The 5,826-nt window shown below is 52.4% G+C and overlaps 1 long non-coding RNA gene across 1 annotated transcript; it reads left to right on the top strand.

Annotated features, from left to right (window-relative positions):
- Positions 1–653: 653 nt before the first annotated feature.
- Positions 654–3,603, top strand: LOC118012519. The gene is made up of 4 exons (XR_004679732.1): positions 654–838; positions 1,584–1,716; positions 2,774–3,079; positions 3,300–3,603. It is a non-coding gene; the product is annotated as an uncharacterized LOC118012519 (long non-coding RNA).
- The last annotated feature ends 2,223 nt before the right edge of the window (positions 3,604–5,826 follow it).

Below are 5,826 nucleotides of genomic sequence, written 5' to 3'. Positions count from 1 at the left end.
GAGGTGGCCGTCGAGTCCGGGCTCGCCTGGATTGAGGTGGCCGGAGTGGCGGGGCCCGTGGGAGGCCTTGGGGAGGAGCTGGTGGTCCTTGAGTCCGGGGCCCCCGAAATGGAGGTGGCCGTCGAGTCCGGGCTCCCCTGGATTGAGGTGGCCGGAGTGGTGGGGCCCGTGGGAGGCCTCGGGGAGGAGCTGGTGGTCCTCGAGTTCGGGGTCCCCCAAATGGAGGTGGCCCTTGAGTCCGGAAGCCCCGGAACGGAGGTGGTCCTCGAGTCTGGGCTCCCCCAAATGGAGGTGGCCGTCGAGTCCGGGCCCCCCGGAATGGAGGTGGCCCTCGAGTCTGGGCTCCCCCGGATTGAGGTGGCCGAAGTGGCGGGGCCCGTGGGAGGCCTCGGGGAGGCTGCGCTGGGTCCGGGTCTGGGAATGGCCCGCGGCCCAGGGGGCGGGAGCGCCGAGGCCGAGGACGACGACTCGGACTTCGGGCCGGCGGAGGAGGATGGGGCGGAGCAGCTGGAGGAGGGCGTGGACCTCCTGGTGGACGCCCACCAGTTCCCCATGGTGGACTTCCGCTTCCTGTTCATGGAACTGGTGCACTCGCTGCTGCACCGCATCTACTGCAACAACCACATCCTCGTGCGGCCCCGCCGCGGCCGCGTGACGGTCTGGCCCCGGGCCCGGCCGCCCGACGGCCCCCGCGGGCCGCCCTCGCCCCCCGCCACCCCGCCGGCGTGGGCAGCAGCGGCCGTGGCCAGCGAGTCCGGGGGCTCGTCCGAGGAGGAGGCCGTCTGGGAGACGGCGGAGGAGCCGGACGAGAAGTCTGAGGAGGGCCAGGCGACCAAGGGTGAGGAGGGCCGGGCGCGCCCGGGGGGCGGGGGCTGCGGGCGCCGAAGCCGGGGTCGGGCTTCCCGCAAAGCCAAGGCGGCGGGCCCGAGCGGGAGCCGCACGCCCTAGGGACCGACGGCTTTGAGAAGGACGCGTGAGGCCCCCTGGCAGCCTCGGCTGAGGCCGCTGCGCGCCCGGCGGCTGTCCGCGCAGGGGGGCGGGGCGGGGGCGGGGCCGGAAGGACTAGAGCGAGCCAATGGCACACCTCGCTTCTGTGCGTGGCTTGTAAAACTGTCAAGAGTCTCCGAACGTTCACCCCCGATCCTTACGAGCTGACACGCGAGCGCCTGGTACAAGTGAAATATTCAGGGGTGGAGGAGCTAATGAGCTTCACCAGAGACTGTGTCGTTGAGGTACAACATCTTGGCGAGAAATCTCTGACGAAACCTTACGGAAGGCAGCAGGCCCTGATGATTCTGATCCCTTCTTCTCAGAAGGGCCCGAAATAGTCAGCCGCACAGGGTGGCAGGGTGACCGACTGTTAAGAATGTCACCGTGAGAGTAAGCGATCAAGCGGCAGAACGGTGAGGGCCATGGAGGGGTCGTATCAAGCCATGGGAAGCTTCCCACCTCTCCTTTTCTGAGTTGCTTCTATCCTCCTGCTTCTCCTGCGGGTAGAGCACTGGGTGTCACTATTCATCATGCATCGGGATGGTTTTCCCTGTGAATGTCCGCTCCAAAGTCTGTGTTATTCTTTACCAAAGGAACAACTCAATATCAGCATGAGAAGTCTGACAAAGAGGCCCGCGATTCCGAAAAGGAGGAAGAAAAAGACAAGTTCAACAAAAAACAAGAAGGACCCGACTAAAAACCAGAGAACAGGCCCGGAAAATCCAGGTATCGGTACAGCTTTGCACATCACCCCACCATTCCTGGCATTTACCTGTTACTGAGAGGCTTTTTTTTTTTTCCAATTCTCCCAGTAAATTAAGAAGTTTGTTTAAAATTAGTTTAAAAATTCAGTTTTACCTGCTTGGAACATTAATAGAATACTCACATGCCTAGTAATAGAAAATATATTCTGAAATATATTTCATGGTTGCTCATTCGTTCTTGTGAGGTCTTTTGTCCTCTACCTGGAAGACTACTAACAAGTGGTAAATGTATCGGCAGCTGAGACCAGTGTTTGTTTAGAGAACGGTTAGCAGAAGCAGCAGTGAAAGCGGCTGGCGCACTAGTTGGGCATTCATTACTTGGCCATGGAAATGTACCCCCTTGTACTCAGTAGGAGAGACAAAGCCTTTGCGAAGGTGATTACATACAAATAGCAAAAAGTCAAGCATTTCAAGCAGGACCACACTTAATGATGAATACCTAAATATTCAGCTGTAGATTTTGGTATTTTATGTGATGGTCCAAGGACACTTAGTCATAGTATGGTTATGACTTATCACTGAATTGGCAGTTAAGTCTTGAGGTCTATCTTGTCCTTGAATATATTGAAATGATTAACATTTTATTTATTTATTTATTTATTTTTGCATTCTCACAGCTGTGTATTTCATAGTCACAGCCTCATTCTTGTATGGTAGATCGGGAAACCGAGGGTCTGGGGGAGTAAGGGAGTATCATCTGTGGAATGAGCAGAGGCTTTTAAGGTGAAGAGATTTCCGTAAATTCCAGAATGGCCTCTCAGGGGGGTGGGGGAAGCATCCCCGGTGCTGGGCAAGAGGGAGACAAGGTCGGTATGATCACAGAACTGAAGCCATGCGCTGCCCGAGCGCCCTACACACAAGGGCACAGGTTACGAGAGGACAGGGTGTCGTCCCCCGCCTGCTGAGACGCAGCAAACAGACGCAGCCCATGTACGCGGGGCTGTTTTCACAGGGTTAGAAAGTCGCTGGTGCTGGTTAGTGCTGCCTAACTGTTCATTTTCTCTCATTTCATCCTGCAGCAAGAAGATGAAAGAAGAAAGAATCTGTTGTTCATTATTTTTAGGTTTTTCATTTTTTAGAAGCCCACGGGAATTTCATTAACACTGATGTCATTCCAAACTGCATCACCCACAAAGTGATATCCAATGAAATACAACTCTTCTCTTACGTTTGACGAATATGTTTGACAGCATTTGTTCTAGTTAAAACTAAGTTTGTTTTAAATTAATACACTGGAATGTAGGCAGATTTTACTTAGTTAAATTATCTTGACTCAAATCTCTCTTTTTCCTCTTTGTTTTGGCCCACCGTACCTTCATTGAAAGGTATCACTTTCCAGGGCGCCTGGGTGGCTCAGTTGGTTAAGCGACTGCCTTCGGCTCAGGTGATGATCCTGGAGTCCCGGGATCGAGTCCCACATCGGGCTCCCTGCTCGGCAGGGAGTCTGCTTCTCCCTCTGACCCTCCCCCCTCTCATGTGCTCTCTCTCATTCTCTCTGTCTCAAATAAATAAATAAAATCTTAAAAAAAAAAAAAAAAAAGAAAGGTATCACTTTCCACCATTTGGTGAGCCTATTTTAAATTAGTTTATTACAGCCCCAAATAAAATAAAATGTCAAGTTTAAAACACTTTTTGTAAGGAGAGAGATGTAAGTCAGGTCTTTAGAGCTACACTGTCCACGACATTAGTAACTGTAGTCACACGTGGCTATGAAATATGGCTAGTCTAATCTGATATGTGCTGTTAAGTATACAAATGTTACATTAACTCACTGGTAATTTCATATGGATTACATGTTGAAACGATAATATATTGAGTTAAGATACACTATTAAAATTAATTTTTCCCATTTCGTTTTACTTTCTTTAAAAGATTTTATTTATTTACTTGACGGGGGGCGGTAAGGAGCAGAGAGAGAGGGACAAGCAGACTCTGTGCTAAGCGCAGAGTCTGACGCGGGGCTCAGTCCCATAACCCTGAGATCGTGACCTGAGCCGAAATCAAGAGTCAGATGCTTAACTGCTTGAGCCACCCAGGCACCCCTCTTTTTACTTTTTAACGTGGCTACTAGAAAACTTAAAATTACACATGTGACTTGCGTTATATGTCTATTAGACAGTGCTGCTCTAGAGTATGGGTTTTTTTTTAAGATTTTATTTATTTTTTTGAGAAAGAGAGAAAGCCTGAGCAGGGGGAGGGGCAGAGGGAAGGGCAGAGGGAGAAGCAGGCTCCCCACTGAGCAGGGGGCCAATGCGGGGCTCGATCCCAGGACCCTGGGATCATGAGCTGAGCCGAAGGCAGACGCTTCACCGACTGAGCCACCCAGGCGCCCTAGAACATGGTTTTGAAGGAAACCTCCTGGATGGCTCAGCTGGCCTGGAGGCCAGATGGTGCTGCTGAGCCTGGGCCCAGACACTGATTTAGAGCAGCGGTTGGTTCTCGAAGTTTGGTCCCCACAACAGCATCATCAGCATCACCCAGGAATTCTTAGGCTCTACCCAAGCCCTACTGAATCAGAAACTCTGAGGGTAAGCCCAGCACTCTGTGTTTGAACAAGCCCTTCAGGGGATGCTGATGCAGCTAAGGTCTCAGAAGCGCTGGTTAAGAGCCACAGGGGAAGAAGCGGAGACTCACCTGTGGTAGAACCAGCCTTCATTCACTGGCTTGGGACTTGCAGGTAAACTGGACAGGACGGCAAGGGCTGGCCTGGGGAGGAGACCAGAACTCACAGGGGGCTGAGACACAGAGCGGCTCAGAGGGGGTGATGGCAGCAGAAAGCTGCATAAGGGAAAGAGCTGCTTCCAGAAGGATACAAACAGGATACCCTGTGTATGAAGTCTAAAAAACATGCAAAATGATCACCACGTATTGACTGTAGATACAGATGTCTGGGGTAAAAACATGCGCAGGAGAGATGCGTGCAAATGTAGCATGTGTGACAGCGTGCGCGGGGAAAGGTAAAGAACTCATTTAGGATGGTGGCTACTTCTTGGGGAAACAGAGGGAGGGGAATCCTACTGGGGAGGGCTCCGCAGTGGCTTCAGCTGTATTTGTAATGTTACATTTCTTAAGCTGGGTGGTGGGTCCACAGATTTTGATAGAGTATTCTATCCTGTGGCGATCTGAACTATTTCATAATAATGAAAATAAAAGAAGAAAGGGAGAGAATGCACTTAATTTCTGGAATCTGTTTCAGGAAGAAAAAACGATAAAGTCATACTTGCCCTGAATAGAGGATCAGGGAAGGGGAAGGGCCCAGGGGTTTGAGACAAGAGGGCTTCATTTCTGCATTTCGTTAAGGTTTCCTGGGCGCCCCTTTGGGGGCAGGAGACACCTTCTCTCACGCTCTGTGGCAGCACAACTCGGTTTCTCACATATATAATCTCCCATGTGTATATTCCCCTACTCCACCACCACCAATCCCTGGGCTGTGGTTTTATCTTTCTTTCCCAAAGCCCTAAGTAGGTGTAATTCATGGCTGTAATTACTTCAGTGAAGTAAACTTAACACTCCCACAGCTCCGCTTTTGGTCACCGGTGTTGACATTTTAAAATGTATTATCACGTAATATTCCTTATGGCCAGAACCACACGGTGAAATAGAAGGCAGAGGGCTCTTTGGCACCATTATTTAAACTGCAAGAGCAGGCCAAGGTAGTGTGATCTGAGGGCCTTCAAACTGGCTCCGGTTAGTGTTTACGCCGTGCGAGCTGTAGAAGACTATTGCTTTAAGACCCAAGCCAGAGGGACCGGCGTCCTGAGCTCCTGCCGTCCAGGCCCCACTTTGGTCCTCCTCTGGCCAGGCCCCTCCCAACAGGACCAGGAGCCCCGTCCACGGGAACGAGGAGTGTGCCCCTGCCAGCCCACCCTCCAGGTCCCTGGCCCCCCGGAACCGTCCCGAGCCCGTTGCCAGGGCCCGCGTGCTCCTCTTGGAGCTGACCTGGCGGTGTGTGTGCCCCCAGGCCTCAGGGGGAGGGGGTCGGGGTCGTGTGCCTGAAACGGGATGGGGCCTGGTCTAGGAGACAGGGTTGGGGGGGTGGGGGGCAGCTCTTCCTACATCATCGGAGCAGGAC

This window comes from Mirounga leonina, unplaced genomic scaffold (genome assembly GCF_011800145.1).
Source record: "Mirounga leonina isolate KUSES-001 unplaced genomic scaffold, KU_Mleo_1.0 Mir_101664, whole genome shotgun sequence".
NCBI classification, from domain to species: domain Eukaryota; kingdom Metazoa; phylum Chordata; class Mammalia; order Carnivora; family Phocidae; genus Mirounga; species Mirounga leonina.
This window is presented reverse-complemented; position numbering and strand designations above follow the sequence as displayed.